The sequence below is a fragment of the Nicotiana tabacum genome, chromosome 20 (assembly GCF_000715075.1).
Source record: "Nicotiana tabacum cultivar K326 chromosome 20, ASM71507v2, whole genome shotgun sequence".
Classification (NCBI taxonomy): domain Eukaryota; kingdom Viridiplantae; phylum Streptophyta; class Magnoliopsida; order Solanales; family Solanaceae; genus Nicotiana; species Nicotiana tabacum.
Window position 1 is genome coordinate 66678978 of NC_134099.1, and position 12064 is coordinate 66691041.

Genomic DNA, 12064 nt, shown 5'->3' on the forward strand with positions numbered 1-12064 from the left:
CAATCGAAACAAAATTCATTTATTTAAAAATTCAGAGTCGCCACTCGGGATAATTTTATGGTGTCCCAAGTCACCGGTTCAAGTCCCGAATCGAGAAAAAAGATTGACTCTGTTTAATAGTCCGCGAACTAGAAATCCGAGTAAGGAATTCTGTTAACCCGAGACTCTAAGGACTCTTAGGAATTTACTAAATGGCACACCTTAGACTCTAAGGATCAATTCCAGATTAAGTAAAGTAAGGGCCATGCAAATGTCACTTTTGTTTGGCATGGCGCACCTCAAATTATTTTAATAGGGGATTCAACTAAAGTTCGGAGGGCCGTAAACTATTTATGTTACTTAAATAATGCACCCCTAGTGAAAGAGAACATCAATTCATTAACTAAGGAAAGTCGTAGAACTTCTATTTAAAGAAAATTCCAAATCCATTAACTACTTAGCAGACCTTGAATTAAGGGATTATTTTGCTCAACATTTAATTCCGACAACTTATGCAATCACAGATATACTGATCCCCAATTTTCAGGTGGCTATGAATAAGTCCTAAAAAGGACCCAATTCAAAATCAAGGTGCAACTGAAAAGTAGGGACTCAGAATCGAGTCCCTACAGTGGCGTAACAGAGCACACAAACGAGTTCAATATTGGTATTGCTCTTATACGTAATCACACAGACTTTTGACAAAGAACAGATTTTGAAAGCAAAGTTTTGAAAAATCCAATTTTAGCAAACCAACAGCAAGTAACCTCAACTTTCAAACCTTCAATTAACTTGCAATAATGTGCTGATAAAGCCTATTCTACTGGAACCAAGACCAACTTGAACACAAACTTACCGGACAACACCTCACAGATCCCGGACCAAGGCAGAACACAGATCAAAATACAAGCCATGCTAACATGAAAACTCCTGCACATATAACTTTAAACAACCTTCAACGTCACTTCAGATTCACTTATAAATGCTAAAGTCCAAGGTTCACCTAGTATTACAAAGTGAGTTACAACTAAATTACCTAAAAGTGAACATGAAGAAATAGATAGTGGCTATTGAATTGATTAATAACATTGTTCATCAGGTTCCTATCATGACAGTTCCAGCGCCATTACTTGAGCATGAAGTAGCTAAGTCAAAATTGAAATAACAAACAAAAACTCTAACATAGTCCTAAAATAGATTACATAAACCATGCCCGGGTACAATAATATTCCAGTAATTGCACTAATTTAAACAAGTAAAACACATGATCAATCCCTTAACAACGGGGACTATTTTATTCATTATCCGAATCACATACGACGCTCCCTTTACATCTCACATGCTATTCAAGCTGAGGTATACCTGGAAATAAGAGAAAATAGGGGTGAAGAATTAGCAGTAAGAATAGCAGGGACCAGCAGCAAAATAGCTAGAAAAACAAACTTCAAACCGAGAAATGATGTGTAGTACCCCAGAATAACAAGTTCAAACAACTGACACTCCAGCAAAACTTTTAGCCGGATTTAAAATACTCAATCTCAATTCATTTCAAACCTCAAAGAAAAGCAGAAACTAATTCAGAGAATGAAACTATAAGATCCTAAAACGCAATTCAATGGAACAGTCTTTTCCAAAAGAAATCTTTTAGCCGTTTTGTTTTTTTTTTCCAAGTTTTTTTTTCATCTCAGCTCTTCCTCCCAGCTTGAAAAGCAAGAAAAGATGCCTTTATATTCAAGCAAATAAGGCAGACCTAAACACTTCAATTTTTCCATTTGCCCCTTTTTCAATTTTGCTTTTCGCTTAGAGGTGCGGTATTTTCTAACTTGCAAGCCAAGCTAGTCTATTTTTGCCGTTTCAGAGAAGCTTCTTAAACATTTATCAAAAGATTACCTACCCCAAAATCCCCAAATTACCCCCAAATGTCTCTTAATTATTTCAACCATCAAACGGGTTAGGCTTGACCCCAAAACTTTGGGCTACTGCATTAGCAAGTTCATTAGCTCTTGTGCCTCTAATCCTTGAAACCCAAATTGGTTCAAATGACCCCAGGTCACAATGGGTGAGCCCAAAGTTCAAGCCACGACAGGTTCAAGCCCAAAGTTCAAAAACCTTAACAAACTACTTTAACAATTTTTAGTACTAACTATGAAAGCAAAGCGAAATAATCTTTATCTTTTCAACAAAACCAAAACGAATTAACTCAAAGCTACTGATATGCGAAATTAAGCTACTGAGCAACGGAAAATAGAAGAAAAACAAAAAGAAGAAGAAAAAATGAGATGGAGGAGGAACAGGAGAAGGTGAATTTGATAACGAAACAGACGAAGAAGACGAAAGAGGAAGGACGGAGAAAATACCTCTAAAAGCACACGACCGACACTGATAAACCTCAACAAACTCTGATTTGATTCAAAACAGGTGTTAACTATGTGTTCTCAATGAAAACAAACGGTCAATACCTGTTTCGATCCTTATCGCTCAAAGAAACTTGAGGGATTGACGGATTCGTTTCTTCTTTGCTCTCAGATTCGAAAATAGACTGATTTGGTGAGATTTTGGGGAAAAATGGTGATGGATTAGGGTTGAGGGAAGGGTGATGGTTGCATAGGTGGATTCTAGTGGTGGTTGGAACCTTTCGCCGGCTGCCATGGCTGAATCGAGTTGGGGGAGGTGTCTGAGATGAAGATGAGAGGGAGATGAGTCGTTTGGTCTTAGGTTAATCTGAGACTTTCAGACACTTTTATGTGATATGGGATAAAGTATTCTGACCGTTGGATAAAATAGAAGGGGGGCCAAGATTAATGATAACCAAACGAGGTCGTTTGGAGGGGTGCGGAGGTGGACCGGGTATTGGACGCGGGTTGGGCCGGGTAAGGGGTGGTTTGGACGGGTTTCAGGGGGAATTAGGTTTGGGCCATAGGAATTTTGAAGACTGGCCCAAATTTGAATGCACTCTTTTGTTTTTCCAATTTTTTCATGCTTTCTTTTTCTTTTCTTTTTTTCTCTTTTTTCTAAAAAAAAAATTAAAACTAGCATCATAAATTAAAATACCAAACCAAATTAATTTAACAAAATACTAATTAAACCTAACTAATTACCACAATTAACAAATTAAAGAAAAACTAACTCTGAAATCAAAAAATAGAATTAAAAGGCGCAAGATGACTATTTTGTGATTTTCCTTTTTTCCCTTTTTATAAAATAACCTAATTACTCAATTAAATCCTAAAAACAAATGCACATATATTTTTGTATTTTTTCATTAATTAAAATGCACAGACAAAATGGAAACAATTAACAGAAAATGTAACAAAAATCCAAACAATTGCAAATGTTGAAAGAAATTATTTTGTTTTGAATTTCTGGGAGTAATTCATATAGGGAAAAAATCACGTGCTCACAATAATCATAAAGGACTATATTTATCATTTAGTTCGGGTTTGGGATGTGGAATTAGAATTACCAACCATTCAGTCCTTTCCTGTAGATAATGAGTTTCCCGATGAGCTTCCAGGTCTTCTGTCAGAGCGAGAAATTGATTTTGTCATTGACCTACTACTAGTAGATATTCATCCAATATCTATTCCCCCTATAAAATGGCCCCTGCAGAGCTGAACGAGTTAAAGGAACAACTAAGGGGCTTGCTTGGAAAAAGGTTTTATTAGATCTAGTACGTCACCGTGGGGAGCACCTGTGTTGTTTGTGAGAAAGGAGGATGATTCCTTACGAATGTGTATTAATTATAAGCAGTTGAATAAGCTGGGGATCAAGAATAAGTACCTGTTCCTGAGGATTGAGGATTTATTTGATCAGTTATAGGATGCCAAGTGTTTTTGAAAGATAGACTTCAGGACTGGGTACCATCAGGTAAGGGTTAAAGAGGAAGATATTTCAAAGACAACATTCAGGACCGGATACGGGCACCTTTAGTTTCATGTTATGTCGTAAGTTTGACCAATGTCCTATCAGTATTCATGGATTTGATGAACCATGTTTTTAGGCCCTTTTAAAGATCTGTTCGTAATCGTATTTTTGGGCGATATATATTGGTATATTCTTGATCAGAGGTTGAGCATGTAGATCATTTGCGTACTGTGCTCAGAGTTCTACAAAAGGGAAATTGCATGCAAAATTCTCTAAATATGAATTCTGGTTGAGCTCTATAGCTCTCCTTAGGCATATCATTTCGGGTGAAGGCATCCGGGTGGATACACAAAAAAAAGTGAGGCATTGAAGACTTCGACTAGACCCACAACATCGACGGGGGTTCGTAGCTTCTCCGTTTGGTAGGTTATTACAAGAAACTTGTAATGAAATTTTCTTCTCTTCTAAGCACCTTTGATCAAAGTGGTATGTGGTGTCTTGCTTGATGTTCCGGAATGACATAAAGAAATTTATGATGCAAGTACGTTGAAGAAAGGTTGCGAATAAGCATAAATAGATATGTGTAGGTCGCAAAGCTAGAGTATGATAAAGCGACAAGGTTTTAGGAAGACAGGAGAAAGGATAAGAAAAGATGATTGAAAAGGTAACAAGAATGGATAAATCCTTGGGAAAATTTTCAAAAGAGAGTTGATAGTTTCTCTAAGTTATAGAAGGCCCGGTATAGCCTTAATGAACTCAAAGGAGTCTAAGACTAGTAACGTTTAGAATAGATGAAATGCTGCCCTAATAGAGGGATAAGGGCCTAATTGTGCTAGATAAAGGATGAAGTTTGGGCCTCCGAAAACATTACATTAATGTCATTAATTACTCATAATGGCTCTATTATGAGAGGAAAGAAATGTAGTACTTAGAAATAGCTATAAAAGGAAAAAAATAACATTTGTCTGGGGACGGATTATTGAAATATACTTATTTACATTGCTTTACATTTCTCACTCAGCTACTTCTCAATCCAATTTTCCTTTCTTATTTCTTAATTATTTCCTTATTTGATTATCAGTAACCCGAGTTCTTCTAAAATTATGCTTTTACCAAAGTTCCTCTTTTCTGGTTAAAAATATTGATTTCGTTACTGGGAATCTGGTAATCTTTTACTTTCTAAATCAACTCTATTGTCAAAACAATCATGTCGAATGTCAACGACAATAACCAACAAAATTTATAGCACCAAGAAAATTAGCAACATTAGGAGAATCAACAAGGTGATGGAACTCCAGTCCCTTCACAGTGAAACTCTATTCGACAATCTTGAGAAAGGACTCCTGACGGATCTGAATCAAATGTGAAAGAGCAGTTTGAGAATGATCAAGCGATTGATGAAGCATTGAAAAAATTAATTGCTCAACAGGTCAGAAATGCTCTTCAGGCTTTTGCTAACCAGTTGCATGTTGTACCACCGACGCCAACTCCAAACAACAACATTGTGGAAAATCCTCGCTTAGGACTCGTTAACTCAGGCAGTAGTGGAACTCCCAGCAAATCTCGTGATGGAGGGTCAGGTAACCCGGTTAATTCTGATTTACAAAGTTTAGTACTAACTTTTCAAAAATAGCTCAATGAGTAGAGCGATCGCATAGAACAGATACCTGGAGTGCCGCCTATAATAAAGGGAATAGACATGGACAAATATTCTCAACAACCTTGAAAGCCAAGTGTCGCTGCTTTACCAATTCCAAAGAAATTTAAGATGCCCGATATTCCAAAATACGATGGAACAATCGATCCACAAGATCACGTAACTGCATTTACAATCGGTATAAAAAGCAATGATTTGACCAAGAAAGAAATTGAATATGTATTGGTCAAAAGATTCGGAGAAATACTCACGAAGGGAGCATTAACATGGTACTCTCTTTTACCTGAAAATTCTATTGATTCTTTTATTGAGCTTGCAGATTCATTTATTAAAGCACACTCGGGGGCTCAAAAAGTCAAAAAACGAATAGAGGACATTTTTAAAATAAAACAAGGAGATACAGAGCTGCTCAGGGAATTTGTAGACAGATTCCAGCGTGAGAGGATGTTGTTACCACGTGTACCTGATAACTGGGCGGTGTTGGGACCAAACACACATGTAAGTATACGTGGTCGTCAAGTAATAAAATGACTAGAAAGTCAGATGTCGAACCCACAGAGACATAGATTGATCATTAACTAATAAAAATAAAATCAATTAATTGTCCAAGATAATCAAGAGTGATGTTCTTCTATTAGTCTACTATTGCGGAAATTAAACAAATATCAACTAAATCAACAAGAATGCAAATGGGTATTATGAGACTTTAATTCAATGGAGATAAAGATTCCAGGGTTGTGGTTGGTTTATCAATCCTATTAAGTTCAATAATCACACTTGTTAATCCAGATTATCTATAGTTGCTAATTAACCGGATCGTTTATATGAATAGCATGTTCCCACAATACTACTCGCCTGCCCATAGGATATCAACCCTATATTCTTATGGTATTGAGTCTATCATGAACGAATATAATACAATATTTAATTAAGCAAGACTGTTAAGTATATTCCTATCCTAACTGCGAAATCTTCCCCCGAGCCACGGGTTTAGAAACAAGATCTCTCTAATTCTACTCTAATCTAAACATGGTTTTCCCAAGCATAGCATAGACGGTAAATAGAACTCAACTGCTGGCCAGATAATTAATCAATTATGCACAGAATTAGAGAAACAACCACAAGATGATAAATCCGAATTAACGAAGATGTAATTATAAACGTTAATAATCATGTCAACCACAACCCTAGAAAGTGAAGTTTAGCTCCACATAGACATGGTAGAAAAACAACAAATCATCAAGAAAAAGTAAAGATTACTAAGTTTGATGGAAGAAATATGGAATCTGATGAATTCCTGCCTCCACGGCGGCTTTGTGCTCTCCCTTGATCTAATCTTAGGTCTCCCTAGGTCTAAGATATGTCAAAAGTCCTAAAAATACCGTTTTTACATGTATATATACCAAGTAGGGTCGGGCCTAGACGGAACACTCTTTCTTGTGTGAAATAGGACTCTGGATCTGTAAAATTTGTACAGGCGTGCCGCACCCTGCACCATTCCATGCGGCGCGCTAGTGGAGATTATCAGCAGCCTTGCATTTTCTTGTCAGGCCAGCTTTTACACTACTGTGCCGCTCCATGCGACGTGGTAGTTAGAATTTGTGAAAATGCAAAACATGAAAGTTGTAGCCTTTCAAATAGCTTTCCAAGGATATATTGTGGAGCCCCAATAGAGTTCTGAGGGAAAATTTATGTGCATTTTACTAGACAATGTGTCGTATGCCTGCTCGATTCTCCGTTTCATTCTTAACTATCATCCGTTGATCCCCGAACATGATCTCGGCTTAATTGGTTGGGCTTTTACTTAGACTTCAAAGCTCTAAATCACTTGAATTCATTCCATAACATCTACATAGCTCGGAATCACTCCTACAAGGCATAAAACGCATATTTAGTGCAAACACTAGCGATTAAAGCTCAAACTCAATTAAAGTGTAGTAAATTAGAGTGTAATAAGAGACTAAAATACACAATTATAGCCGATCATAAGGCGGCTATGGGTTTTGCCCGTAATCTAAATGAAACAAGCTCGGAAGCCACGAGAAGACTAAAAGAAAGTTTACGATAATTTTTAGTGACAACTTGGAATGATTTATATAATAGATACAACATGAAGCTGGGGATAAGAAGATACTATCATTCAGTCTCAGAAAGATGAAAGGTTGAGTTCAAGACGAGATGACACTGAAAAAAGGTCCGGTAAAAACAAGTACGAGCCTTATATGGGACCAGCAGGAAGGGATTCCCGTTCAAAATAGGAAAATCCCAGGTATGATCCTAGATCAAAAGATAGAGAGTCAAGATCATCATCAAGGTTCAGAAAATAATGAAACATGCGAGATATACGAGATGATGACAGAAGCTCGAAAGCAAAGATAGGCGGCTACAGTTTTAATGTTAGCACATTCGATTTGGTGGCTACTTTGGGAAGCATGGGAGACAAGGTACGGTGGCCAAGGGAAATGAGATCAAACCCAAACAGGTGGAATCCTGATTTTTGGTGCGAGTTTGATAACGATCACGGTCACAAAACGACTAATTGCAGATTGTTACAAGGTGAAGTACAACATTTATTAAAACAAGGGTATTTAACTGAATTATTTAATGAAAAGGGAAAGCAAGCATATATGAAGAATAGGAAGGAACCGCCAAAACCTCTTTCACCAAAAAGGACGGTTAATGTCATAAGTGGAGGGGAAGAGATCAATAGCATGACATACACTGCAACAAAAAAAGTGTCAAAAGTCACAGTTACCCACGGGAAGTGAGTTCGATAGGTTTTGGAAGAAGATAGTAATACATTCGATGATGCAGATGCAGATGGTGTGCTACTCCCACATAACGATGCACTGGTAATATCTTTACTTGTACATGACACTAATGTAAAACGGGTTTTGATTGACCCAGGCAATTCCGTGAGTATCATTATGTTAAGAGTGGTAAACGAGATACAAGCCGATGATAAGTTGATACCCAAGGCACACACCTTGTCTGGTTTTGACAACTCGAGCGTCGTAACAAAAGGCGATATAATACTCACCACATTCGCAGAAGGAGTAGTCAAAGACACCAAATATCAGGTAGTAGAAATGGATATGGCTTACAATATGATTCTTGGCAGACCATGGATTCATGAAATGGACGTTGTTCTGTCTACTTTACATCAAGTTATCAAGTTTTCATCACAATGCGGAATACGACAAATCCGTGGTGACCAACAAGCTTCTCGAATCATTAACTCAGTGGCAGATTCAAGCACAAAAAGTGACGAAAAATAGCAATCACAGAATACAGTTGAGGATGCAGCAACGCGAGCCTCAACTGAAGACGGGAAAACAGATGTAGATTCGAGGCCCGATATTATTCAAGAACCAGAAGAAAATGAAAACATCAAAACAACGATCCAGAACTAGAAGTTGTGGTATACATTGTCCAGATAGAAAAGTCTACATTGGAACCAACCTCAGCCTAGAGATGAAATGTAAGTTGATTGAATTTTTAAAAGCTAACGCAGATTGTTTTTCTTGGTCCCATTAAGATATGATAGGTATACCACTGGAAGTAATGACCCACAAATTAAATGAAGATCCATCATACCCACCTGTAAAACAAAAGAAAAGGAAGCAAGGTTCCTTAAAGAATCAGGTGATTCAAGGGGAGGTGTAGAAGCTTTTAAAAATCGGGTCTATCTGCGAGGTAAATTATCCAAATTAGTTGGCTAATGCTTGAATCACCTAATTCTTGAAGGAGCCTTGCTTCATTTTTGAGAATTAAATTTCTTCGCAAATTTAACATGAAGTTAAATCCTGAGAAATATGCATTCAGCGTGTCATCAGGTAAGTTCTTGGGTTTTCTTGTTTCTAACCATGGCATTGAAGTAAATCCCGACATATTAAAGTTATTGAGGAAATTCTTAAAATACTCACGAGCAAAAAAGAGGTACAAAGGTTGACAGGAAGAACAACAGCCTTGGGAAGGTTTATTTCCAAGTCATCGAAAAAGTCTTCAAATTCTTTTCAGCCTTAAAAAGCTAAATCAATTTGAATGGTCTGAAGAATGTCAACAAGCACTTAAACATTTAAAAGCATACCCGTCTAATCCACCATTGCTATCTAAACCAAAAGATGGAGAAAAATTATTGTCTACCTTGTTGTTTCAGAGGTTGCGGTAAGTGTCGTATTAGTACGAGAGGACCAAGGTAAACAATCGCCGATTAATTATGTTAGTAAATATTTATTAGATGCTAAGACTCATTATTCACATTTATAAAAACATACACTAGCATTAATTATGGCTTCTAGGAAATTAAGGCCTTATTTCCAATGTCATCCTATCTCTAAGGTGACCGCCTACCCCTTATGTAATATATTGCATAAACAAGAGTTATCGGGTATATTAGCCAAGTGGGCTATAGAACTAAGCAAATATGACATTACATATTAACCTAGAACTGCAATAAAGTCACAAGTTTTAGCAGATTTCGTGGCAGATTTTAGCCAAGGGATACAATTGGAAGCAGAAAAAGAACTACAGGTATTTAACGGGACTAATCAAGGTACTTGGAGCTTATTTACTCACGGTTCATCAAATGTAAAAGGAGCTGGTTTACGCATTGTCCTAGTACCACCCGCGGGTGAAATCATACGACAAGCCATTAAATGTCATCCAATCACTAATAATGAGGCAGAATATGAAGTTGTGATTGCAGGTTTAGAATTAGCACGAGAGCTTGGAATATTGCAGGTCATAAGCAAAAGTGATTCACAACTCGTATTTAACCAAATGTAGGGGACTTATACAGCTAGAGAGGCAAGGATGCAACAATACCTAGGAAAGGCACGAGATTTAGTTAGACAATTCCAAACTTGGAAAATCACGCAGATACTAAGGGAAGATAATGTCGAGCCAGATGCACTAGCTAATCTTGCATCCGCTGCAGAAGTAACAAATGAAGAAAACGCTTCCGTGATACATTTATTTCATTCAGTGCTTGATCAAGACAAAAATGAGGTAAATTACAATAATCTAACTTGGGATTGGAGAAATGAGATTGTCAATTTTTTGCAGTATGGGATACTACCTGAAGATAAGAAAAAGGCTCAAGCACTTCGCCAATAAGCTGCTCGTTACTATTTAAATCTTGGCAATTTATATCAAAAAATGTTCAGTGGCCCTCTAGCAAGATGTCTTGAGCCTTCACAAATGGAATATGTGATGAAAGAAATACATGAGGGACATTGTGGAAATCACGCTGGAGGAAGATCATTGGAAAAATCATAATTAGAGCTGACTATTACTGGCCAAAAATGGAAGAAGAGGAGAACATTTTTGTGGCTAAATGTGAAAAATTCCAAAGATATGGCCACAACATGCATCGACCAGCTGAATTATTACATCTAGTTATGGCACCACGGCCTTTTATGAAGTGGGGGATGGATATCGTAGGTCCACTACCACGAGCCAAAGGTAAGGTAAGATTTCTGTTAGTACTCACTAATTATTTTATTGAGTAGGTTGAAGTAGGAGCCTTCAAACAGGTCCGAGAAAAATAGGCCAAAGACTTCATCTGGCGAAATGTCATATGCCGATTTGGGGAGGCAAATGAGATCGTGTGTGACAACGGCCCACAATTCATAGGTGCACAAATTACAGAATTCTCCCAAAGTTGGCAAATTAAAAAGATTACCTCGACATTTTATCATCCGGTGGGCAATGGACAAGCTGAATCACAATATAAAGTTATTATCAATAACTTGAAGAAAAGAGTAGAAGAATCAAAGGGCCAATTGGCCGGAGGTACTACCTGGAGTATTGTGGGCTTACCGAACAACAACAAAAACAAGTACAGGAGAAATACCATTTTCACTGGTCTACGAAGCTGAAGCCTTAATTCTAGTCGAAATAGGGGAGCCAAGTACGAGATACACTCAAGCTACTGAAGAGTCGAATGAAGAAGAGATGCAGGTAAACCTGGATTTACTTGAAGAAAGGAGGGAAACTGCATTAATAAGGATGGCAACACAAAAATAAGTTATTGAGCGGTATTATAATCGGAAAGCTCATCTCAGATACTTCAAGATTAGGGACTACGTGCTCAAGAAAGTTGTCCAATCCACGAGGGCAGCTAATGCAGGAAAGTTAATTCCCAATTGGGAAGGGCCTTACAATATTCATGGTATCACAGGAAAAGATGCATACGAGCTTGAAACATTGGATGGCAAGATTCTACATTCAAATTGGAATGATGTTCATCTAAAGATGTACTATTTATAAGGGAAGGAAATTCCAATGGTCAGGTATCCCCACTCACGATTTTTATTTTTGAATTGTTAAAATTTTACTAATGATTTTAGATGATAGGCAAAAAGCTAGCCCACACTAAATGATGAATTTCGACCTGAAAGACACGTGGAAGGAACATAATTCCTAGTCTAGGGTTACAACTATTCTAATGGAAATGTAATGGGTTAAGCAGTCTTCATGTAAAATTGTATCTCCAAGTCCCGTATGTTTTTCTTTTTCAGGAAAAGGACGACATGGAAGGAATAGTCAAGTGCTCGAGAT

The 12064-nt window shown here is 37.4% G+C and overlaps 1 long non-coding RNA gene across 1 annotated transcript; it reads right to left on the bottom strand.

The window, feature by feature from the left end:
* Positions 1 to 1040: 1040 nt before the first annotated feature.
* LOC142174711 (uncharacterized) lies at positions 1041 to 2733 on the bottom strand. The gene is made up of 2 exons (XR_012703744.1): positions 2337 to 2733; positions 1041 to 1341 (listed from the first exon to the last, which is right to left on the bottom strand). It is a non-coding gene; the product is annotated as an uncharacterized LOC142174711 (long non-coding RNA).
* Positions 2734 to 12064: the final 9331 nt, after the last annotated feature.